Source organism: Ambystoma mexicanum, chromosome 9, assembly GCF_040938575.1.
Source record: "Ambystoma mexicanum isolate Mex_15411 chromosome 9, UKY_AmexF1_1, whole genome shotgun sequence".
Lineage (NCBI taxonomy): Eukaryota > Metazoa > Chordata > Amphibia > Caudata > Ambystomatidae > Ambystoma > Ambystoma mexicanum.
This window is the reverse complement of record NC_090931.1, coordinates 1516221845-1516248186: the sequence shown is the minus strand read 5'-3', so window position 1 is coordinate 1516248186 and position 26342 is coordinate 1516221845.

Here is a 26342-nt window from a genome sequence, read left to right as displayed (position 1 = left end):
GAATCAGGCGGTAAGGGTCGGCGCTGTTTACGCCGCCATAAACCCCTTACCGCCTGGGTCCTAATGAGGCCCCTTCTCTTTTCTTGAAAGGTTCCCCTTCATGACCATACTTGAAAAAAGGTAATTGACAGCTTGCTTCTTTAACATCATGGAGAAAAGAGGATACCAAATAGATGAAATGATTCAGATGAAACATAGACTTTCTGGGTGTAGTGTTCGAGGAGTCTACATCTTGATAATGTGACAAAGCGTCGGTAATAGTGTTTTGGGTTTCAGGCATATATCATGTGTTAAAATCGAATTTTGTGAAATGATGCGCCCATCTACCCTGTCTAGGGTTTATGCATCCCACTTGCTGTAATGTCCTGAATTTTTGATGATTGGTCCGTACTTTGAAGGGATACCTGGCTTCTTGCAAAAGATGGCGCCACTCCTCGCACTCTAGTTGGATGGCCAACAGTTCCCTCTTGATGACAGAGTAATTGCTCTTGCTGGGTGTAAGTGTCTTAGACAAATAATCAATGGGATGCTCCTGTTTATCCACTTCTTACTTGAGAATGGCTCCTATGGCGCCTGCTGAGGCATCGGCTTCTATAATGAAAGGCAGGTCTTGATTTGGTTGCAATAAAATAGGAGATGAACAGAACAATTCTTTAAGAGGTTGGAAGGCCTCTTCAGCTGACGTACTCCACTGAAATAAAACATTATTTTTAAGGAGCGTGGTGATGGGAAGTATCAGCTCTGAAAATGAAATGTTGGTATGAACTTGCGATAATAGTTTGCAAGGTCTAGAAACCGCTGAATATCCTTCACAGATTTAGGCACTGGCCATTGGGAAATTACTGACACTTTCAGTTGATCCATCTTGATTCCTTGGTCGTAAAGAATGAAACCCAAATAAGGAACAGAGGATACACCAAATTAACACTTTTCCGGTTTCACCAGGAGGTGATGGTCACGAAGTCTGGATAGCACTTATCTGAGTTGTTCGATATGTTGTTGACAAGAATTAGAGAACACCAAGATATCGTCAAGATAGATTACGACTGAATGAAACAACAAGTCGGAGAACAACCTGTCCATGAAACGTTGAAACACAGATGGGGCATTAACTAATCTGAAGGGCATAACCTGGTACTCGAAGTGGCCAAAAGGTGCTCTGAAGGCTGTCTTCCATTCATCACCAGACCTAATGTGTAAAAGATGGTAGGCCCTGCGAAGGTTCAATTTAGAAAACACCACCAATACTTGTACTGCCTCCAGAAAGTCCTTTATGAGGGACATAGGGAACCTGTCTCTGAACATAACTTTGTTGAGACCCCGGTAGTCTATGCATGGCCTCAGTTTTCGGGTATCCTTCTTAGGGATAAAAAAAGGATGCCCCTGCAGAAGAATGAAATGGTCTGATAAGGCCATTTTGGAGATTGGAATCTAGGTATTCTCAAAGAGCTAACTTCTCAGAGACAGACAAAGGATACATGCATACACACGGTACCAGGGCTTCCACAGCAATATCAATGGAACAATCCTCTGGACGATGCAGAGGTAGATCCTTGGGTACCTTATCTTGGAACACGTCAGCAAATTCACTGAGGATGTGTGATAAACAATGCATCCCTATGGTAGAGGTGGACTGATCAGGGCATGCAAGAAAAGCCTTTTCCAGAATCTCTTCAAGACAACGTGTAGTACAATAGTCAGACTCAAATAACAAAGTGTTCTTGGCCCAATTAATGCTGGGGTTGTGTTTTCTTAACCAGGATATACCTAAGAACAATGCAAAGTGTGCAGCACGTATGACATAGACTATCAAGGCTTCTTGCTGGTTCAAGATCTTCATTCCTAAAAGTCCTGTGGTATGTGTAATGGAACCAGAACTTAAAGGGGTTCCATCAACTCCTTCCACTGACTGGTTTTCTTTCCTCTAAAGAAGTGGAACTCCTTCTTACTCTGCCCACACTATGTCCATAAAATTTCAGGCAGTACCGCTGTCAATGAGGCTAAGGGTGTCTATAGTAATTTGGACCCGTACTTCCATGAGTCTGGTATCGGTCTGACCAGAACTAGATGTAGGTGTGTTGGAGGGACCTGCTTCAGGATCCCGGTAACTGGTCCCTCCTAGTACCGAGTTTGGTCATTTCCGGAACGCCGAGGTGGAACCTCCGGGTATGTACCAAGATGATGTTCCTGGGAGCTACAGTACATGGATAGTCCCTTTTCTCTTCTCCGCTCCCTTTCTGCTGGGGAGAGAGGACCTCAGGCTGCTCCTACTTGCATTGGTTCCTGTAAAGACCGGAGGGGGGTGGTCTGTACTTCCGCTCTCTATATGGTAGAGGAGAGGCACAGAGGACCCCTGCAAAAAATTCTCTATTATTGGTAGATGTGGTCGAGCAATCAAGGCCTAGTTTCTCGGGAGGTGATGCAGGCTGGTTCTTAAGTACAGTATAGTCCCCAAGCACCTACAAAGGAATGTCCACACACTGGCTAGGTAAAAACACAGTCTTTATATAATCAATATTCAAAGTTATGTACAGTATCACGATAACTCACTTTGTACTCCGAAAATCGGCTATGGTAAATATATACAATTCTAAAGTGGTACCACAAACGTTATTAGATCTCGTTAAAGTGCATACGGTCAGAATGACACACAGATCAAATAAAGGAAACCAACAATAGAAAACGGGAGGAAAGCAGTTGGTTGAAACAATTGGCAGATTACTGGTCCCGCTACCTAGACACAGTTCTGTGTGGAGATCCCCCCACCTGGGCAACCTGTAAAGCAAAGATGTATCACAAGCCCAGTACATATATTGTTCCCCCTAGACTTTCCAATAGTTCTGCAACCCCAAAGTACCTGGCGTTGTAGCGTTCCTCGTCGGGAAAATCAACAACCCTTCTTGAGTGCCCTCCCTTTAAGGCAGGAGTCACGGGTTGTTGAAAGTCCAACGGAGAACAGGTCGAGCTACGATGATGAAGTGGCCGCATTGTTCCTAGCGGTGCTCGTTGGCGGGGAAGCACAATCGTCCTGCAAGGAAGAGGCGTGCGGGGAACCTCTGTGTCGATAGTTCTGGACCGCAAAGAGTTGAAGAACTGTGGCCCAGTAAGGGCATCGAGTCGTCAGCATCTCTGTGGTCTTTGGGTGGCGGGAAATCCACCGGTGGATGGTCCTCGGCACGTTGACGTTCAAGCCTTCTCCAGCAGGATAGATGCGGACGAGAGCATCCTTGGATCAAGGAAGTTCTTAGGCAATGGGAGCACGGCGGCTCCAGTCGGCGATGGCGGTCGGCAACAGTGGTGGACAACAGTCTGGGTGCTTCTCCTTGGAGTTCTGCAGCAGTCCCCCTATCGGGTCGGCAGCCTGTCGAGGGTCTGTCTACCAGGGAGCCTTGGCAAGGATCAGCTGTGCACGATGGTCCCTCATAGCTCGGGAAGAGGGCGCCTTACCAGGTCCTCTCTGGGTTAGTCTGTGAAGACACAGCAGCTTTCAGATTGTGAAGGAGGGCATCAGCAATTCTTCTCATCCAGCAGAGCTTCAGGGTCAAGCTTCAGTTACTACAGTTACTCATCGTAGTGAACTTCAGCTTCTGAACATGATTCCTAGCAGTGAGAGGTCCCCAGATATACTGTTGATCTCTCATTCATTCAGCTGGGTCACTCTCAAGCATCCAATCACGACTAAGTGCATGCATGCAGTCAGGCAGCCAATCAGGCACATGGTGCATTCAGGCTATTCACTCCTCTCCAGACACTCACAACAAGTTATGCCTATTGGGACAAGTACCGAGCCATTCAACACTCTATTCTGCATTCAAACCGGTTTCGGGCAGGGCTGTCTCACTCATTGTGTCAAACACCAGATACTAGACACCCACAACATAGAATGCGTATTCGTCACACACTCCATTCACCCAGGTCCCACCCACGGGCGTACCAACAACATACGGTCATTGAGAAGGCTCCAGCCAGTCTGGTCAGCACTTCCCCACACTACCATATATGGAACTTCCACCCAACAGCCAGTCAGGGGGGAAGAGACAGAGTCAGGGCTTCCCGGGACTTCGGGAAGATCAAGGTAACAGGCGATGGAAGATAAGGGGCCATGGGGGCCATTTTGTCTCCATCAGGAATCTACTGATTCCAATGACAGGGCCTGGACATCCCAAAATGGAGGACGCTCGGGGCACCAGTCAATTCAGCACAGAGCTGCCACCAGCCCATACCCTGCTCTGCGGGTCACACACAGGTGCCCAAAAACATACACTGGGACACAGGTATGCACCCCTACCCATGGGTGCCATAAGGGTATCCCATGGGTCTGTTCACCAAACCAAAAGAGAGAGCTGCACCACCAGGAGTCCCACATGAACTCCTGTGCGGAAAACACGACAGAACACATGATAAAAAGCAATAAAGGACAAGGATACGGAGGCCCTGTCCCTCCGATGCATTTCCAGCATCACAGTTCCTCCTTGCTATATGCAAATTTGGAGAATGGGAGGCATTCGGCCCAATTGCCATAGGAAGCCATGGTGAAACATCTCAGGTACTGCTCCAATGACTTGTTTAACCTCTCCACCTGACCGTTGGATTGCTGATGGTACCCAGAAGTCAGAGCCCTCTGAATACCAAGCTTTTGACACCATGTGGAGGTGTACTGGTGTCCTCGATCTGAAAGGATAGCACTTGGCAATCCGTGGAAGTGAAAGATGGTTTGTAGAAAGATTTCAGCCATCTGTTGAGCAGAGGGTATTTGAGGGAGAGCGACAAAGTGAGACATCTTAGTGAGTGAATCTATAGTCCACATGATCGTAGTCGAATTGTTTGAGAGGGGTAGATCTACTATGATGTCGGTACTAATGTGTGTCCAGGGGCGTGAAGGCAGGAAAGGCTGTGTTAATTTACCCAAAAGGTAGCCTATGAGCAGTCTTGCCTTGTTGACAGATAACGCAGGCAGATACATAATTCCTGACTTCATTATGGAGGTTGGGCCACCGGAAGTGTCTTTTGATGTTCCCCAATGTTACACGGACTCCACAATGGCCTGCTATCTTAGCATCATGACACATGTGCAGAAACTCTTTTTGTAACGTAGAGGTTGGTATGCAAAGGGTCTTGCCCTGAAATAGCAGTCCTTGTTCCTCAGTCAATCCGTAATGCTCGATGGTGAGACATATAGCTGGATCTCGAAGTATAGTGACCTTTCTTACCCGTTGTTGAAACGTAGTCACAGAAAAGGAAAAAGAAGCTTTAGGCAATAGATTTTCCTGTTGGAAGGAGACTCCTGCACCGGAATCCATACAGGAAGGAGCATCTGCCATTTGGTTCTTGATACCGGTTAGAAATGTAAATAGCAAATCATATTGGGAAAAGAAATACATCCAGCGAGCCTGTCTGCAGTTCTGACATTCTTGCTGTTGCAGTACCTTCAAGTTGCGATGGTCCGTTCTTACGGTTACCTGATGTCTAGAACCCAGAAGAAGAAGTCACCACTCTGTACAGGCCTTCTTTATAACCAAGAGCTCCTTCTCCAAGACAGTATAGTTCGGTTCTGAAGTGGACAAAGTCTTAGACATATAGACATATAGGCAATTGGATGTTCGCAGTCGTCCCATAGTTGTTTGAGAACAGCACCAACAGCTGCTTTAGATGCATCTGTCTCCAAGATGAATGGTTTGTCTTGGTGCGAAAGACATAGTATGGGAGCTCTCAGAAATGTTTGTTGAGATCTTGAAAAGCCATCCTAGCTGTGTCATTCAATAAAAAATAACTCCCGAGGCCACCAGGGGGCGCACAGGCAATGGCTGCCTGAGTGCACAGCTCCCGCCGAAGCCTGGTAATCCGAGGGGATTGAGCCCCCCCCCCCGAGATCCACCAGCAGGCCCAACTTGGCGGATCAATTCGGCGCCCCCCGGGGCGCCCAATGAACGAAAGATCGGGGCTTGAGCTCCCCAGGGGGCCGGAGATCGCAACCCGTGGCTCCCGGGCAGGTGATGCAGCAGGGCCTGAGCGGCCCGGAACCGCATGAGAAGCGGTCCCTCCCCGGGCACGCACAGTCTCGCTGCCCGGCCAGCCTTTCCTCCCCCTGCGACTGGCCCCCGCCTCTGTGTGCGGGGAGTGACCCGGTCGGGGTCCGAGCCCCCGCGACATCGGAGAGGTGGCAGCGGAGCGTGGGACAGATCCCTCCGCCCCTCCCCCCACACGCCGAGCCAGAGCACAACACGCCGGGATCTCCCGTGCGGATAGGGGGCGAGTGCACGCCCGACACCCGGGGGTCTGGAGCGGCGCCACCAGGGATCCGGCGCCACCCCCCGGGATTGAGTGGAAGGAGCGGAGCCGGCCCACCCTCAGGAATCCTCATTGCGGGCATCCACGGCCCGCCGGAATCTAGAGCAGTGGAGTCAGCGGAGTCACGGAGGGCCCAGGAGTCGCACCCCGCTTGGGCGGAGAGGGGCCCCAGGAGCACGAGGGCAAACGTGGAGTTCCAGCTGGGGGCTCCAGTCTCCCCCCCCTCGGGACACAGAGGCAGCGCAACCAGACACGGGGGCGACCTGGGTGCGAGGCCCCCGCCCGCTGTTGGTGGGGCGTGTGCCCGCCCAGAGGTGCCCCCCGCCAAGACGAGAACTTACAGGCCTGGAGCGTGAGCCACGGCACCCTCCCTTCCCAGCTCTGCGGGAAAGGCCCTTTTGGCCTGGACAAAGGGGCCCCCTTGAGTCACCATCACCCCTCCACAGGGAGACCAGAATATGCCTCTGCCTACCACGAGGAGCTTGGACAGGGTGAGAGGCCCCCGCCTGGGAACAGGTGGGGCGTGTGCCCGCCCCCCGGACCTTAACACCCCGTTGGGGCATCTGAGGAGCGTACAACCCAAGCAAGGAGTGACCTTTCCTTGTTTTTCCCCCCTAGCACGTGCCCAGTCGGAACACCCCGGGAAGAAAGCAGAGGACTGGCCCAGAGGGGACCCTCCGCCCCCCGCCGGGGCCGCAGGGATCTGGACGGCAGGGCACAGGAAAGCACCACATGAGCTGGAGGGAAGCTTTACAGAGATACCGCTTCCAGGAGGTTGTAAGATGTGACAAAGGCACTAACCGCAAAAGGATCATGGCCCAATCGGCGGACGCAGCCCCCTCCTCGGCGGCAATGGAAAGGGGCTTCGCCTCGATCTTGCAGGAAATCAGGGACATGCGCTCCGACATTGCCCAGAAATTCGAGAAAATGGACCAAAGGGTGGTTAAGATCGAGGACAGACTGCTACAGGTCGAGACCAACCAATCGTCAACAGCAGCCCAAGACGTACAAAGCAGCATGAGGCTGGAGGCCCTGATATATGATATGATTGTTTATTTATATAGCGCCTATACACAATGTGTTTCAAAGCGCTTCAAGGCAAGGGAGGGAACAATGGAAAATACAACCACATTCTTACAGGCCAAGATCAGTAAGGATGTGAAATTAACTATCGTACTCGGCCTGACGACATTTCAGATAGTGCAAGAGCTAAGACATAGATAAGGAAGGGAGGGAGAGAGTGGGAAGGAAATGGAAACAGACAGGCGACTACCCTGGAGAAGAGGGACGAGGAAAGGGCCCGGCAGATGGACGATTTCGAAAACAGGGAGAGGAGGAACAACCTCAGAATCTTTGGGGTGTCCGAAATGGAAGGGGAAACGGAGAGGGACGTCACCCGAGCGGTGCCTGATATCATCACCCTCCTGTTCGCAGAGGAGATGACAACTGAGCTCACATTCGACAGGGTGCACAGGGCAGGGGGCAGGGCAGGGGGCAGGGCAGGGGCCCCCCGGTCGATTCTGGTCCGGTTCCACTACTACTCGGAGAAGACGAAGGTGCTGGAGGAGGCCAGAAAGGCCAGGGAAATCACCTATAATAACGCCCAGGTCTCCATATATCAAGACCTCTCTGCCTATACGCTGGCCAGGTGTAGAATGAACCGCCCTCTTACACAGGTGCTTAAGGAGAAGGGAGTGTGCTACAGATGGGGCTACCCTTTCTCCCTGACTTTTGAATACATGGGCCAACGATCGACCCTGATCACGGAAGAAGACATAAGGGGAGCCATACAAGAGTATACAGTGGATACGAACCCCCGGAGGGGTCCTTCGGGGCCGGAGCATGGCAGACCCAGTGGCCCTGGACCGTCCGGTGAGAGGAGAAGGCGCACCGGTGCGAGGAAATTCAGGAAAATGAACACCCCCACCCCATCAAAGGACGGAGAACGTAATGACTCCGAGGACTGAGAACGGGGTCACCCTGGTGTGCCCTGGTCAGAGGGACGCAGACTCAGAGGATTCACTACTAACAACGTCCCCACGATCAGCAAGTAGGTGGGGTCCATAGTGGGGACACAGCCGCGGGGGGTCTTTGGGGCTCAAGGTGATGAGCTTCTTACGCAGATTGCCTGGCCGAGGCGGGCAGGCTGGTGGTTCGGCCAAAAGCCAGTGATGGCAAAACTACTTGGCTGGACGCCGGGGCGGGGGGTGGGGGGGGGAACACAGGAGTTGGGGCAGTTCAGTTACGGTTCAGGGAGGGGGAGCAGTTGGGGTTTTGTTCTAAGCCCACCCGGGGGAATGGGGAGGGGGGAGAAGGGAAACATAGAGCTGAACTAACGGAGCACACGGGGAAGAGCCCCGAGAAGACGTTGACCGAGAGAGAGGAAAATCTAGATCATGGCTGACAGTCTGCCCGCCCTGGGTGTGGGTTCACTTAATGTACGTGTCTTAAATACCCCCACTAAGAGATCCCTGGTCTGTAGGGAATTTAGAAGGGCTCACCTAGATTTTCTCTTCGTGCAAGAGACTCACTGGCCGCGGGGGAAGGAGCCCAAATTGCGGGGAGGGGGAATTGAGGAGGTTTACAGTGCATCCCACAAGTGCAAAAAGAGAGGGGTTGCCATCTTAGTAGCGAAGAATGTGGGCTTCGAGAATGAAGCCACGCTGAAAGACCCAGAGGGCCGTTACCTGCTGGTGCGGGGGTCCCTAGCCATCATTTACGGCCCAAACGAAGGCCAAGACCAATTTTGGGAGGATGTAAGGGACAAACTCAACTACTTCGTCCATGGCACGGTGGTGGTGGGGGGGGACTTCAACATGGTCCTAGACCCTGCCCTGGACAGGAAACGTGCAGGTCCGCAGTCCTCCAGGGCAGCAGATGAGACCATGGCGCGTAATTTCCAAAGAGTCAACTTAGAATTGGGTCTGATGGACACGATCCCTGTCCCCAGAACAGACACCCCCTCTTTCACATACTACTCAGCCATCCATACGTTGTTCTCCAGGATAGACTTCATCTTGGTGGACGAGACCCTACACCCATTCATTTCGGGCCACAGGGTTGACCCCGTCCCCTGGTCTGATCACGATTTGGTCCGAGTCACTATAGCAAGGGGAGGGCTAAGCGAACGCAGGGGGGGGTGGAAGTGCAACGACTCCCTGTTAAAGGATGAAGTCCTAGCCCAGGAGGTCCTCGAGGCCATCACGGAATTTTTCGAACTCAATGACAATGACAACGGGGAAGTAGGTTTACACACCCTTTGGCACGCCTTTAAGGCGACTTTATGGTTCCCCTAGACCGCGGCCAGGTGGCCGCCCTGGACAGTTATAGACTCCAGCTGAAGGATCTCCTCTCCCATAAGACAGAGAGGAGTCTTCAACTGGTCAAACAGAAGTACTACGAAAAAGGGGACAGGGCGGTTAGGATTCTGGCTTGGAAACTGAGGGAGGTGCGGAGATGCAGATTAGTGAAAGCGGTAAAGAGCGAGGTGGGAGAGGTAGGCTACGATACACCCCACATTGGCGAGGCCTTCCGCCGATACTACAAGAAACTATACTCGTCTGAATATAATGGGGATGAGGCGGAGATTGAGTGGTTCCTGAACTCGATTCAGATCCCGGCCTTGACCAGGGAGATGGCAGAGGGGTTGGAGGGCCCGGTGACTGAAGATGAGGTGGAGCGCGTGATTAGTGGGATGAAAGAGGGCACTTCCTCGGGTGAAGACGGTTACTCGGTCTACTTCTACAAAAGTTTTCGCTCGACCCTTTCCCCCCACTTGGTAAAAGTGTTTAATGCGGTGCTGGAGGGGGGGTCCCTCCCGGACTCCATGATGGAGGCAATTAATGTGGTGCTCCCCAAGGACGGCAGGGACCCCATGGAATGCTCCTCCTAACGCCCTATCTCCCTGTTCAATATCGATGTAAAGATTCTGGCCAAGGTGATTGGGGGGCGATTGGAGGGGGTCCTGCCGAAGCTGGCCCACGGAGACCAGGTGGTGTTCATTAGGGGATGACAGGTTTCAGATAATATCCGGAAAACTATAGATTTGTTGCACTATGCCCAGGTGTCGGATTTGGACGCGAACGTCCTGTCCCTAGATTCGGAAAAGGCGTTCGACAGGGTGGAGTGGAGATTCATGGAACTTACCCTCCAGAAAATGGGCTTTGGGTCACACATCAGGGATTGGGTGGCAGCTTTTGTTAGGCAGAAACCTGTGCAGTTCCCTTGGGTAACACTGCAAAAGATTTAAGACTACAGGTATAGCAGTAAACCCACTTGGTAGCAGTCTGCACCACCCAGATTTACCTGGTAGCTGTGGCTGAGCAGTCAGACTTCCCTCAAGAAGAGTTAGGCAGTATGCAAAGTATACACAATATGTACTCAGATACAATAGCACAAGCAAACACTGACCAGAGCTTGGTTTCAAAAGTATATAGTTATTTATTTTCTTTTTAAGAACACATAAGTTGAAAACACTCTAGCAAAGTATAGTAAAAAAACTTCAAACACAGTTATAATGAAAGCAGTTTCAACCCTTACTCCGATCTAGACAACTCTAAGTTAACACCACATAATTAAAACAGAGGTGAGCGCTTAACGTTAGATGACACTCTAGTAGGTTCAAGAAAGGGATAAAAAGAAACAGAAAATGGGTTAAACACACCACTCTAAGGTCCAGAACACTTGCAATAGGCTCAAAGAAGCACAAAGTCACAGGTGAGCAAAAGTCACTAGGCAGGGCCCACTCTTAGAGTAGCCGGAGCGAAAATGTGCCCAAGATCACACTGTTATTAGGGATTCAAAGTCTTGCAAAGAGTTAGAAAGAGGTTAGAGGGGCTTAGAAAGTTTAGCCAGGGTGTTCCAGGCACTCCCAGGTTCGAAAGCCGGGGGCTAAATCTACCCCGTACAGTCGGTAGCAAGGGAAGCCAGGCGGAACACAGTACCTTAAGCGGAAAGGATCCTCCAGCGGTGGCAGTTGTTCCAGGCAGTGGCAGCAAGGCTCGACGTCGGTCAGGGGAGAAGAAGTTCTCGCTGAAGAGCAGAAGAAGAAGGTCGTTGCACTGCCCGGGAAGAAACCAGCCGCGGAGTCCTCCGGTTAAAGGGTTGTACCGACTTTCGTGGTTGGGGTAAAAGTGGTGGGGTTCCGGTTGCCGGGGTGCTTGGCACTGGCAAGGCGGCCACAAGATACCTCGAGAAGCGAAAAGAAGGCGAAAACTGGTTGTCCCCACCAGTCAAGGGAAGGAGCCACTCCGTTAAGAGTTCTCCTCGGTCGTTGGGAAAAGTGGTGAGACGGTTCAGCAGGGCTCCACCGGGTGGTGTCGTCGAAGCAGGTCGGCTCAGCTCTTCCCTCGTCGGATTCTTGGTCCTGTGGCGACTTCTGAAGTTCCAGTCCCCGAAGCCCTGCTTTTATGCAGCAAACCCCCATTCACTCAGCCTAGCTGTCACTCAAACATGCTAAGTGGTGAGCCGGCCGGCTCACCACTTGGGCCAATCAGGACGGAGTGCGACTTGAGTTACCAAGGTAACTCAGTCCAGGGTGCCTAAATCCCCCTCCACCCCTCCTAAGTACCCCAGACAGAGTGGCACCACTTTGGAGGGCTTCTGTGGAGAAGCCCGCCAAAAGTGGAACAAAGGGCTCCACTTTGGGTCAGAGTTACAGAGGCGAACGCCAACGCCATTTTAGAATCAAGTTTTGGCAAAAAAGTCCCAACCGGAGTTATAATAATAAATATATAAACCGGCGGTATGTTTAAGGCTACCGTAAATAAATAATTAAATGTGTTAGCCTAAAACAATGGGAAATCCCATAGGGAAATATTCGCGGTCGAATATAAAAAGTAGTTTCCACTGCCACCAGCCAAAACTCGATCAGGGGGGACGGAGACGTGCCCCCTCGACTAACAGACCCTGGGGCAATCGAATTGCCCCAGCCAGTACGTCCACAATATGATGGTTTGTACTGGTTCTGTTCAGGATTCAAGACTAGCAAAGTCTTTGGTGACTTTACATGCCCTGGGAGACAGTAGTCAGTCCCAGGGTATGGAGTCTATGTTGGGGAGTCCCTAGGACACCCCTGGGTCACGGCACAGAGGGTGCTGTGTAACCCACATCACAAAAATACATGAGGCCCTATGGGGTAAAAGACCCCATAGCCCATTCAACACAAGGTTTAACCAAGAAAACACACTTCAACATGTCCAAGAGTGAGGGTAAAAGAGTCTCACTCTTGGCAGGAGAAAAAAAGAAACCCCAGAAATCCAGCAAAGCTGCTGGGGGACTCACTAGGTAGGGAAATTCAGCCTAAACAGAGAATTCTCCCTAACACTCGCCCCCCCAGACTAAGGGACAGGAGGATTTAATCCACTCCTGGATGAACCTCATACCTCTAGTCGATGATATACATCCTAGAGAGTCCATCAGCATTTTGATGGTGACACCCTGACCTGTGCTCAATGGTGAAATCAAACCCTTGCAGGCAGATTGACCATCTCAATAGTTTTGGATTCTCCCCTTTCATTTGCATTAACCATCTCAAGGGTTGGTGGTCAGTCTGAATAACAAAAGTAGAACCATACAAGTATGGCCTAAACTTCTTCAGAGACCACACAATAGCAAAGCATTCTCTTTCGATAGTTGCCCACCTTGTCTCAGGATCCTTCAGTTTCCTACTGATGAAGCAAATGGGGTGCTCCCTACCCTTCTCATCCAGTTGGCTTAGAACTGCACCTATACCTACATTGGAAGCATCAGTTTGTACAATGAAAGGTTGGTGGTAGTCAGGAGCTCTCAATACTGGAGCTTGGCAAAGAGCTCTCTTCAGTTTTTCAAAGGCCTGATTGCACTCCTCATTCCATTTTACCTTTTTAGGGAATTTGGGAGAGGAGATTACATTCAGTGGAGAAGCTATGGTCCCATAGTTCTCAATGAAATTCCTGTAATATCCAGTGAGGCCTAGAAAAGCTCTCACTTGGGTTTGAGTAGTTGGTGTTGTCCAATTTTGCACAGCTTCAATCTTGCTGGGCAAAGGCCTTATTTCTCCACCTCCTACCTCATGTCCAAGGTAGACCACTTTACTTTGACCAATCTGGCACTTACTGGCTTTGATTGTCAAATGGGCCTTTTCCAGAGCCTGCAACACATGTCCTAGGTGGTTCACATGTTCTTCCCAGGAGTGGCTGAAGACTGCAATGTCATCCAAGTATGCCATGCAGAAATCTTCCATCCCAGCCAGAACTTGGTTCACCATCCTTTGGAATGTGGCAGGTGCATTTTTTAGTCCAAAAGGCATGACCTTAAACTGGTACAAGCCAACTGGGGTTGAAAATGCAGTTTTCTCCTTGGCATGGTCTGTCAGGGCTATTTGCCAATAGCCTGACGTCAGGTCAAATGTGCTGAGGTACTTGGCTGCACCAAGTTTATCCACCAATTCATCTGTCCTGGGCAAAGGGTGGGCATCAGTCTTGGTGACTGCATTTAGAGCTCTATAGTCCACACAGAATCTCAAGTCTTTGGATCCTGCTTTTGGTACTAACACAACTGGGCTAGACCATGGACTAGTAGAGGGCTCTATTACCCCGAGATCAAGCATCTTCTTGACCTCTCCTTTGATGTGGGCTCTGATATGTTCTGACATTCTGTATCCTCTGCTTTTGACTGGCAGACAGTCACCAGTGAGTATCTCATGCTGGCCCCAAGGGGTCAAGCCTGGTGACAGTGAGAACAGGGAGGCAAACTGATTTAACATAGATTTGCACTCCTCTCGTTGCTCAGGTGTCAGGTCTGAAGAGAGGTTGACTCCTTCAACTTTTTCATCTAAAGGCACACCTCTGAGGAGATCAGGGAGAGATTCACTCTCTTCTTCCTCTGCAGCTGAAGCTAGAAGCAAGGCTCCTACATCAGGTCTGGAGATGTATGCTTTTAGTCGGTTGGTGTGGAAGACTCTAGGAGCTTCCCTGGGTCTGCCCAGATCCACCAGATAGTTGACCTCTCCAAGTTTTCCCACAATCTTGAAGGGTCCCATCCATTTGTCTTGCAAGGCCCTCTGCCTTGTTGGGAGCATAACTAGAACTAGCTGGTCTTGAGTAAACTCAACCATGTTAGCCTTCTGGTCGTGCCAATGTTTGACCAGGGCTTGACCAGCTTTCAAGTTGTCACTTGCTTCTGCCATCATGTGTGACATTCTCCTCCGGAGACCTATCACATAGTCAGTCACTCTGACTGGCTTGAGGGGAGGAGCACCTTCCAATCCCTCCTTAATCAGGGCCAATGGGCCTCTGACTGGATGGCCATAGAGAAGCTCAAAGGGAGAATAACCTACTCCCTCCTGAGGGACTTCTCTATAAGCAAAGAGAAGGCATGGCAGTAGAAGGTCCCACTTTTTCTTAAGGGGTTCTTCTAAAGCACCTATCATGCTCTTCATGGTTCTGTTAAGCCTTTCAACCAACCCGTTTGTCTGAGGGTGGTATGCGGTTGAGAACTTGTAGGTAACTCCACAGGTTTTCCACATGGCTTTCATGTAATGGGACATAAAGTTTGACCCCCTGTCAGAGATTACCTCCTTAGGAAACCCAACCCTGGTAAAAATACCAAGGAGGGCCTTAGCCACAGCCGGAGCTGTAACAGTCCTCATAGGAATTGCCTCAGGGTACCTAGTAGCATGGTCTACTACAACAAGTATAAACCTGTTGCCTGAGGAGGTTGGAGGATCAAGGGGACCAACAATGTCAATCCCTACCCTCTCAAATGGGACTCCCACAACTGGGAGAGGCACTAAAGGTGCCACATTCTTGGAACCAACCTTACCAGAAGTCTGGCAGGTATGACAGCTCTTACAATATCTATCTACTTCAGCCCCCATCTTTGGCCAATAAAAGTAGAGTGAGAGCCTTTCCTTGGTCTTCTTGAAACTCAAGTGACCAGCCAAAGGTATCTCATGGGCTAGTTGTAAGAACTGTTGTCTGTTCTCTTGGGGGACTACCAGGCGTTTGTAGTCTCCAGGTTCAGACTCAGTGGGTTCACTGTAGAAGAGGCCATCTTCCCAGTGCAACCTATACTTCCCAGGCTCTTGCCCATCAGCTTGAGCAGCTGCCTGGTGGCGGAGACCTTCCAGAGTTGGACATTCTCTTTGCCCCTTACGAAAAGCTGCCCTGCTAGGCCCACCTTCTGCTAGTAAAGACTGCAGCTCAGGATGGTCCTCAGGGTCCAAATCTCCAATAAGGTTGGGGCCTCCTTCTAGCTCTTCCTCAGAGTCTAGCTCAACCACACAGGGTTGTACCTCCCTCTCAGCCTCAGCTGGAGGTGGAGTTACAGGTGTAACTTTGGACAACCTAGGGGAAGTCCTTGTTGGAAGCACTGGAGTGCTTGCTGCTGGCTTTTTCCTAGGAGTCTTGGGTTGCCCCTTTGCTCCTGATCTGGTAGTTACTGCAGTAAGTTGCTCCAGTGGGAGAGGAGCGATTTCTGTCATCATCTCCTGAGATAACCCTCTCAGGGTTTTCTCTCTTGCAGGTTTTGTGAGTTCCTGTAACCTTTTGCTAGGAGGTCTGGGGGTATGAGATACAACTCCAAGAGCTTTGAGGTCATTACCCAACAGAACCCTACCTGGCACTTCGCATTGTACACTGACAGGTATTTTTACAGTCATATCATTACATTGGATGAGAACTGGTAACTGGGGACACATCTGCACAGGCCCACCAGCTAACTTGGTGAGGCATTTGGGTGCCTTAGCAACATCCTCTGCCTTGAAAAATGATTCATCCACCACAGTTATGCTGGCTCCAGTGTCCCTAATGGCAGGGGTCTCCTGACCATTCACCTGGACACTGTCCTTATAATACTCTTTAGTATTATCTGGGATAGAGTTATAGACATCTAAATTCTGTTGTTCCCACAACCCCAGAGAGACTAAAGAAACACTAGCTGAGACTCCAGTGGGTTCATCAGCTAGTAATAGAAAGTTTCCACTTGCCATATGTACTTCCTCTTCTGGAGCGAAGGCTAAGGAGGCAAGCTGGACCCCTGAAGGTTTACCCTTACATCTGGGATCTCCTTTCACATGGTCAGTAGCCTTACAAACAAAGCATGAGCCAAAGGCTCGCTGGAATGGAGGCTTGTTCTGACCTCCTTCTGGTCTGGGACCAGAAGGTACACTAGCCTGATTTGGTTTCCCTTGTGGCTTACCCTTATAGTTTTGTTTGGGGCCCTCTTTGGAATTTGTAGTATTAGAATTCTCTTTGGAGTCCTTTTTAGACTGTTTCTCCCCATCCTTCTTCTGAGTTACCCCAGAATCCTTGTGAGTGGCCCTGTTGGCAACCCACAAGTCAGCAGCCTTAGCTAGTTTCCGGGAATCCAATTCCCTGGAATCAGCCAAGTGTTGTCTGAGCTCAGGAGAGCAGGCATCATAAATAGTCTCCAACATAAACAAATTCTTCATACCTTCATAAGTGTTCACCTTGTAACTCTTAATCCATCCCTCTAAGTTTTTCAAACATTCACTCACCCAGGTAGCCCAAGGGGTACCATCATGCTTTTTGAGGCTCCTAAACCTCTTAAGATACTGGGAAGGGGTCTTCCCAAACCTAGCTATCAAAGCTAGTTTCACACATTCATAGTCCTTCCTATCCTCCTCCCCCATCTCCATTACCACATCAGTTGCAACAGGGGGAAGCCTAGAGAACAACCAGGTGAGTAAGTCATTTCCTGTGATGTTCTGGAGCCCATGATTATATTCAAACAGAGACAACCAATCCAACACATCCAACTTAGGCTCATACATACCAACCAATTCTTTAGGCATCCGGGGTCTTTTAGGACTGGAACTTCTAGAGGAGCCAGAGAGAGAAACATTCTCAACAGATAATTTCTTCATTTCTAAGTCATACTTGAGCTCCATTTCCCTTAGCCTTAGTTCTTTGTCAGTTTGAGCATTAAGTTTCTTATACTCCAATTCTAGCTTCATTTTCTCCAGTTCAAAGTACTGAGGACTAAATGTGGGACCTGGTAAAGGTCCAGTAGGTACAGCAGGTAGAGCAGGCAGAGGCCTAGGGGGGGCAGTTACAACAGCCTCACCCTCCCCTTCTGACTCTTCCTCAGAATCATCAACATTTTGCTCCATGTTAACTTCAATACTGTCATCTACAGTTGCTGGAGTGGTAGGTTCCTCTGAACCATCACCCAGACTTTGATTAGCTAACAATCTTTCAATCAGCTCCATTTTCTTGCCTTTAGTCAGGAGATCCTTATGTTTACAGAGCATTCTTAAACAATCAGCAGTTTTGGCTGCAAGGGACTCTTGACTATAGCTTTCTATAACTGACATGTTAGAGGATTACTTTTACAGTGCTAAACTTTGTGGTTAGTTGCACTAAGGTATCTAAAGCACAATAAAATGTATACTCAATACAAATCCCACCGCTGTACACCAGTGTTAGGCAGAAACCTGTGCAGTTCCCTTGGGGAACACTGCAAAAGATTTAAGACTACAGGTATAGCAGTAAACCCACTTGATAGCAGTCTGCACCACCCAGATTTACCTGGTAGCTGTGGCTGAGCAGTCAGACTTCCCTCAAGAAGAGTTAGGCAGTATGCAAAGTATACACAATATGTACTCAGATACAATAGCACAAGCAAACACTGACCAGAGCTTGGTTTCAAAAGTATATAGTTATTTATTTTCTTTTTAAGAACACATAAGTTGAAAACACTCTAGCAAAGTATAGTAAAAAAACTTCAAACACAGTTATAATGAAAGCAGTTTCAACCCTTACTCCGATCTAGACAACTCTAAGTTAACACCACATAATTAAAACAGAGGTGAGCGCTTAACGTTAGATGACACTCTAGTAGGTTCAAGAAAGGGATAAAAAGAAACAGAAAATGGGTTAAACACACCACTCTAAGGTCCAGAACACTTGCAATAGGCTCAAAGAAGCACAAAGTCACAGGTGAGCAAAAGTCACTAGGCAGGGCCCACTCTTAGAGTAGCCGGAGCGAAAATGTGCCCAAGATCACACTGTTATTAGGGATTCAAAGTCTTGCAAAGAGTTAGAAAGAGGTTAGAGGGGCTTAGAAAGTTTAGCCAGGGTGTTCCAGGCACTCCCAGGTTCGAAAGCCGGGGGCTAAATCTACCCCGTACAGTCGGTAGCAAGGGAAGCCAGGCGGAACACAGTACCTTAAGCGGAAAGGATCCTCCAGCGGTGGCAGTTGTTCCAGGCAGTGGCAGCAAGGCTCGACGTCGGTCAGGGGAGAAGAAGTTCTCGCTGAAGAGCAGAAGAAGAAGGTCGTTGCACTGCCCGGGAAGAAACCAGCCGCGGAGTCCTCCGGTTAAAGGGTTGTACCGACTTTCGTGGTTGGGGTAAAAGTGGTGGGGTTCCGGTTGCCGGGGTGCTTGGCACTGGCAAGGCGGCCACGAGATACCTCGAGAAGCGAAAAGAAGGCGAAAACTGGTTGTCCCCACCAGTCAAGGGAAGGAGCCACTCCGTTAAGAGTTCTCCTCGGTCGTCGGGAAAAGTGGTGAGACGGTTCAGCAGGGCTCCACCGGGTGGTGTCGTCGAAGCAGGTCGGCTCAGCTCTTCCCTCGTCGGATTCTTGGTCCTGTGGCGACTTCTGAAGTTCCAGTCCCCGAAGCCCTGCTTTTATGCAGCAAACCCCCATTCACTCAGCCTAGCTGTCACTCAAACATGCTAAGTGGTGAGCCGGCCGGCTCACCACTTGGGCCAATCAGGACGGAGTGCGACTTGAGTTACCAAGGTAACTCAGTCCAGGGTGCCTAAATCCCCCTCCACCCCTCCTAAGTACCCCAGACAGAGTGGCACCACTTTGGAGGGCTTCTGTGGAGAAGCCTGCCAAAAGTGGAACAAAGGGCTCCACTTTGGGTCAGAGTTACAGAGGCGAACGCCAACGCCATTTTAGAATCAAGTTTTGGCAAAAAAGTCCCAACCGGAGTTATAATAATAAATATATAAACCGGCGGTATGTTTAAGGCTACCGTAAATAAATAATTAAATGTGTTAGCCTAAAACAATGGGAAATCCCATAGGGAAATATTCGCGGTCGAATATAAAAAGTAGTTTCCACTGCCACCAGCCAAAACTCGATCAGGGGGGACGGAGACGTGCCCCCTCGACTAACAGACCCTGGGGCAATCGAATTGCCCCAGCCAGTACGTCCACAATATGATGGTTTGTACTGGTTCTGTTCAGGATTCAAGACTAGCAAAGTCTTTGGTGACTTTACATGCCCTGGGAGACAGTAGTCAGTCCCAGGGTATGGAGTCTATGTTGGGGAGTCCCTAGGACACCCCTGGGTCACGGCACAGAGGGTGCTGTGTAACCCACATCACAAAAATACATGAGGCCCTATGGGGTAAAAGACCCCATAGCCCATTCAACACAAGGTTTAACCAAGAAAACACACTTCAACATGTCCAAGAGTGAGGGTAAAAGAGTCTCACTCTTGGCAGGAGAAAAAAAGAAACCCCAGAAATCCAGCAAAGCTGCTGGGGGACTCACTAGGTAGGGAAATTCAGCCTAAACAGAGAATTCTCCCTAACAGCTTTATACAGGGCCCCAAAGGCCAGAGTTCAAGTGAATGGCGGGTTGTCGGAGCCCTTCCCCCTTTCGCGGGGACAAGGCAGGGATGCCCACTCTCCCCTTTAATTTATGTCCTCTCCATGGAACCCCTGGCCATAGCAGTCAGAGCACACCCAGACATTAAGGGGATTAGGAGGGGCAAGGTGGAATTTAAGCTCTCCTTGTTCGCGGACGATATACTGGCTTATCTGGTTGACCCGAGATCCTCGCTCCCCCCCTCGTGTCCCTGATAACCGCGTTCGGGCGCTTCTCAGGTCTCAAGATTAATGCGTACAAATCAGTCCTGCTCCCCATGAGAACCCGGGACTCGGGCCTGGACCCTCTGGACAGCTTGGAGGGAATAACGGTGGGGAAGGCCTCCATTCGATACCTGGGAGTCCTCCTCACCCGGGACTTATCCAACCTTGCCCCCGCCAACTACGACCCTGTTGTGTCAAGGGTTACTGCAGATTTAAGGAGATATGGGTCAATGATTCTGTCCTGGTACGGCCGCATGACGGCAGTGAAGATGAACATTCTCCCACGTTTATTATATCTCTTCACCGCCCTCCCAACGGTTGTCCCCGACCGGACCTTCAGGGTCCTCCAGAACGCGGTGCGTGAGTTCATATGGCAGGGCAAGACCCCGAGGACCGCAAAGAAGGTCTTGACCTTACCGAGGGAGGAGGGAGGGTTCGGGTTGCCAGACTTTCAACTTTACATCCGGGCCGCCCAGCTGTGCGTCCTCCTGGAACATATGAAAGAGGGGATGGGCACATACCGGTCCTATTTGGAGGATATGGACGCTCACCCACTTAAGATTCGGGACCTCACCCACTTAAGATTCGGGACCTCCTGTGGGCCCCTAGCAAGTTCATCCCGAACAGACTTAAATCCCATCCAACCTTGGGTGTTCTCTGGACAATCTGGAGGGAAAGCCCCCAGACGGCACACCTAACATCGTGGCCGTCACTGATGTCATCGCTCTGGGGTCACCCCCCCAAACTGGGAAGCAGGGGGTTCCGCAACGTCCAGTCATGGTCCGATTTGGGGATGCAGTGGGCAGGGCAAATGTTTAAGGAAGGGGAATTCCGACCATGTGAGGAACTGAGAGACGCCCTCGGGCAGGGGTCCCTCTCCATATTTCAATATATCCGCTTGAAGGGAATCCTATGTGACCAGGCCTGGGGCCAAAACTTGAAAAGACAGCTGACCTCCTTTGAGAAACTCCTGGACACAGCCACCTCCAGGAAGGGAGCAGTATCAGGGATGTATAGACTACTGAACACTGTTAACCTGGGGGAGGAACGGGGGTTCCGCACTTTTTGGAATGATTTGGCAGGGGAAGAGATCTCGGAGGACGCCTGATCAAGGATATTTAAAATAGCTTTCCATGGGAACTTATTCACAGCAGACATGGAACACAACTTCAAGATCTTACAGGGGTGGCATAGAGACCCTGTGAAGTTGTGAAAAATGTTCACGGGAGTGTCCCCCGCATGCCCAAGGGGATGTGACCAGGTCGGTACGAGAGGGCACATGTGGTGGCATTGCCCGAAAGCTCAGGCATATTGGGAGAAGGTAAGGGGCTGGATTGCCGAAGTTTCTGAGGAACTTCTCCCCTAGAACCCTCTGACAATGCTGCTGGGCCTCCCCCCAGAGGATACGGACATACCCTGATACCCAAGAATGTGGGAAACAATGTTGAGGGCGGGAAGGGTTGCACTGGCCCAGAAATGGAAGAGCCCGGAGACCCCTTCGAAGGAGGACTGGCTAAAAAAGGTTAAAAATATGTCCCTGATGGACAAATTGACGGCAATGATGAACAATGATTTGAGCTCATTCCAAGCAAATTGGTACGGGGTACAGCAGACATGGGGTTGGGAAGTGCACTGATCCTCAGGGGGGGAATAAGGAGTGAACAGGCGCACACGGCCCAGGGGACAATGGTCGATATTCAGCCATTCACGTAGTCAACGCTCATGCTCTTTCTCGAGCTCCAGACATTCAGAGCTTTCAACGCGTCTCCCCAGAAAGATGATTCTACGGGGACTAGGTTTATGGGGGGGTGGGTTCGTTTGGGGAGGGTGAGGGGGGGTTACGGGGCCAGTTATTTGCACATTTTTTGAAAATGTATTGCGCCTTTTTGTTATTTATATTATGAAAATGCTAATGAAACAAAGTTTTAAAAAAAAAAAAATAACTCCCTTCTTAAATCAGGGGTACGATCTTCAAGAAAAAGTTGGGGATACATTTCTTATAAAAATGTGAAAACCCCAGAAATCTTTGTACATCTTTTACAGAACTGGGTTCTTTCCAGTGTAGAATGGCTTCAACCTTGGCCGGGTCCATCGAAGTCCCTCCTGCAGACAATACGAAACCCAAATAAGTTACAGAAGATTGGTGGAAAGTACATTTTTCCAGTTTGGCATATATATGGTCCTTAAGGAGGTGTGAAAGTACTTCAGATATGTGGATTGTATGGTCTTGTGGGTTGTTGCAGAAAATCAGGATGTTGTCAAGGCATACAACCATAGAGTGCAACATGAGGTCTGAGAAAAGATGATCCATGAACTGTTGAAAAACGACAGGGGAATTGGCCAAACCAAAGGGCATTATGTGGTATTTGTAGTGGCTGAAGGGAGTGCGGATTGCCGTTTTCCACTCGTCGCCACTACGAATCCGGAGGAAATGATATGCACCTCTAAGGTCCAATTTTGTGAAAATCAAGGCCCCTCGGACGGCTTTTAGGATGTCAGGGAACAAGGGAAGCAGATACTTGGCGTTCACAGAGACCTTATTTAAGCCTCTGTAATCGATACATGGCCATAGTTCAGCCGTTCCTTTCTTGGGGATGAAGAACATTGAGGCATCGGCAGGGGATTTTGACTCGGTTACCAATCCATTTTGAAGATTGGACTGCAGGTAGGATCGTAAGACTTGCTTTTCAGGTTTGGCTAAGGTATAGGTGCGACCAAAAGTAATTTGCATGCCAGGAATAAGATCTGTGGAACAATCTTCATTCCTATTAGGAGGTAGGTCCTTATATTGCTCTTCCAAAAATACCTGATGATAGGCTTGATATTCCTTGGGTAGCTTCTGTAGTTGACATCAAAGTTCCCTGTAAGGTGTGTGGCTGTGCGGCTGCGTACCTTTGTTTCTGGAGCCGCGCATATTCTTTTGTTTACTGTGCAGTCCGCACCTTCTGCCCTGCCTCCCTTAATTATTCATCATTATTCATCATTTTCACGCGGTTTATCCCCTTTTCCATTCCCGTTTGCTTGTGTGCCTGATCCCGCCTCTCTAACCCCCCCCGCGCCTGATTGGAGCAGAGATCTCACCAGCAACAGAGGCCTAAAGCACAAATGCCAGCCTCCTACTCACGAAGGAAATGTTTTCAAATCTGATTGGTTTTCCTTTCCTTCAGATGAAGTCAAGGAAAGCCAATCGGATTGTAAAGCAAATGATTGACAGCTGCTGTCTGCACTCAGCACAGTCTCATATGCTTGAGGTGGTGGAGCAATAACCTAATTGAACTGGATTCACTGTTCCTCCCACTCAAGCATCTGATTGGCTGAAAGATGCTTGTGTTGTGCGTCACTGACAGAAGTGCACATGTTGGAGGACTAGGAGCGCTGCTCCCTCGGAGTTGGACCCTAGCAGTTCAGTAAATGTTGGATGAGCAGGTGGGCATTACTCCAGCAGGGTCCTTTCAGGCCCAGCTTTCAGAGGCCTTCAGGTGCCAGCCCCGATATAATAAATGTGGCGCCAGTGACGTGATGAACTGACACAGTATTTTTCAATGCTGTAAAATGTCAGACACTGTAGGTTATTTATGTGGCAGGAGAACAACTGGGAACTGGTGGCATGTCTTTGAACAAAGGCCGGAAGAAGTCATGTGCTGGTGGCAGCATGCCGCCAAAAACCCAAAATAGAGGGCGCCAAGCGAGGGGAGGTTGACGCCGCTGGGGCTCACCAGTGTCTGTAAAACAAATCATTGTCAGCATATTAAAATGAGTGCACCGATGCACGCACTATTAAAGTGAGATGTTAAGCAGATCCGACAGCTCGGACACGGCTGAAAAGCACCGGCACACAATGAGTCCGGTCCACTAGGAGCAGGGCATGGAGCGATTTCGTAAACTCCAGTGACGCCATTGTATGTGCAGCACGCTACTTTCCGTCCATTCTGTCATCTGCCAATTGTGCATGTGTAAGAACAGGAGTGATCCCCAACCTAGTACACTTCCCTTCAGGCAGCCCCAATTGCAGTCCTTTACCCGGAGGAAATTCAGAAATTCCCACTCCTGTGCATGCAGAAATCCTGTCGCAAGACCTGTCATGTACACAATCCTGGGGGATGGTATATGAGTCCTGTCAGTCCACTCTATGTCGGGCCGGGACGCCTACGGGTACAACTCGTCATTTGGCATGTGTTTCCTGACTTACTTTGCGCTCCTCCAGGGCCGTCTTGTGGAGTCCTTATCTTTGATAACTGGGGGGTGCGCTTCCCATGGTGAACTTTCTTCATTTTTCTTTTAACCCAGTTCGTTTTTGGGGACACACTATTTATTGCAGCTTACAATCGCACCTCCGCACTGGACTTGAAACCAAGCCGTTGGATGGCTGTTTTTCGCACCATAATGTCATGCTTTTTTGGAGTTGGTTGGCAGTGGCACTGGGGTTTCAAAATGTGCATTTGTGTGATAAATTACATGTTTGGGGGTTTTGTGGGCTACATTACTGTTGACTGTGCATGTAAATGTTTGTGTGCGGTGTGCTTTGACTGGGCGTGGTTCTTTTCATGACGGAGATTAGTGGCATAACCAGCTCCAGGGCTTGGAGTTTGGAATTGCAGCCTCAGTTTATTTTGCCAAGAATGTGAGTACGCAACGTGAAATGCTTCCATGGGGAAAGAACAATACAGTTCTACAGACATGAGGCATAATACTTCATAGTGGGAAGGCCCTCCAAAATGAAAGAACAGTCCGTGGCCCGGCTTCCCCTTGAAATATCCAGGTTGCTGTTTAATACTAGGCAACGGGTAGCTCAGCAGGTTGAGAGACCGGTGCTGAGTTGTTATATATTCAAAACGGTTGTTAATAGTATGTTTTTATGCAATTCCTTATTAAAAAAACAAGTGCTATAAAATGTGGTTGGCCAGGGGATGGGTTGGGCTGGTTGTTTGCTTATATTCATGGCAGAGGTGGGGTGGCAGTGGGGGTATTTCTGCCCCTATAGTGAAAATCAAAAGTTGGCACCCATGAACCCAGTTTCATTTTCTAATAACTACTGTCGGCACAACAGAAGCATTTGTTTGTGATTAACCAGTTTGTCAAGCATATAAATAAACTATCATATCACATCATACCATCTTTATAAATATAACCTGTGATAAAATACAAGGGTCCACTCCAGAGACTTTCTCTTCCTGTGTCACAGTCAGACATTTGCCACTTATCATTACAAGCTAGGTGGTTTCTCTTTCATGATGACTAGCAAAGTTGTAGCAAGGTCAAATACTCACTCCAACTCCCTGACGTGCTTGTAAAGGGTGCTTGCATCTTTTCCGTGCCTCATGCGAGGTGATCAGCCAGGATCCTCGGCTGTTGCAGTCCTCTTTTTATTTTATATACAGGGAGGCACAATGCTCTTTTGATCACAAAAGTATGTATAATAGATAAGAAATTAGATTTGACTGGAAGCAGTGAGTTTCTTACAATGCAGTGGATTCCTTTGACATTATGGGCAGGTTTTTTACAGAGAGGGTGGGGGAGTGGGGCTACTAATTGGAAAGTCACTCACTCCCGGCGGCGACAAATAACATGGGGTGGGGGAACATAGATTAAGGATAACCAACATTAGACATTTCTAAGTGCAACAGACAATGGTACTGCAGTTCTATACCACAGTGCTTCACTAGACCAGCTTGTTATGGGGCAGTCAGAGTCCAACTGAGGTATAAGCTGCTCATTTAGTCATCAAGTGTTCTGAAGCTCATATTAGATAAGCATTTTGCTACTTGTGTTGTGTGGCTGCCTGGGCTGGGTAAACAGTTCAAGATGCAAGCTAATAGATAAATGGCATCTGCCCTTGGCCTGGTGTGACGATGAATACAAGTTCTCCACTTGCACATAGACAGCAGCAGGAGCACAGCACTTTGTTTCCATGCAAATAAATGTTATTTCTTGTTTAACCAGATAATGGATAAACTGTTTAACTTCAGAAGATCCAAGTCTTTTTCATCAAAGGAAGGGCAATGGAGTGTTGCTGCTGCACCATCCAAGAAGAAATGTTGTGCTGTTTTCAAAGAGGATTGGTTAAAGGAAATAGTCGAAACAGAGTCCCACAAATCACAAGATAATACATGTACAACTTGGAGTGATTTTTGATTGCAATCCTGATGGGGAATCTCACAACCATGTTTTACCCGTGTGCTGAACCAGGTGCTGGATGCACTCCTGAAGCACGCAAGGGCCCACATAT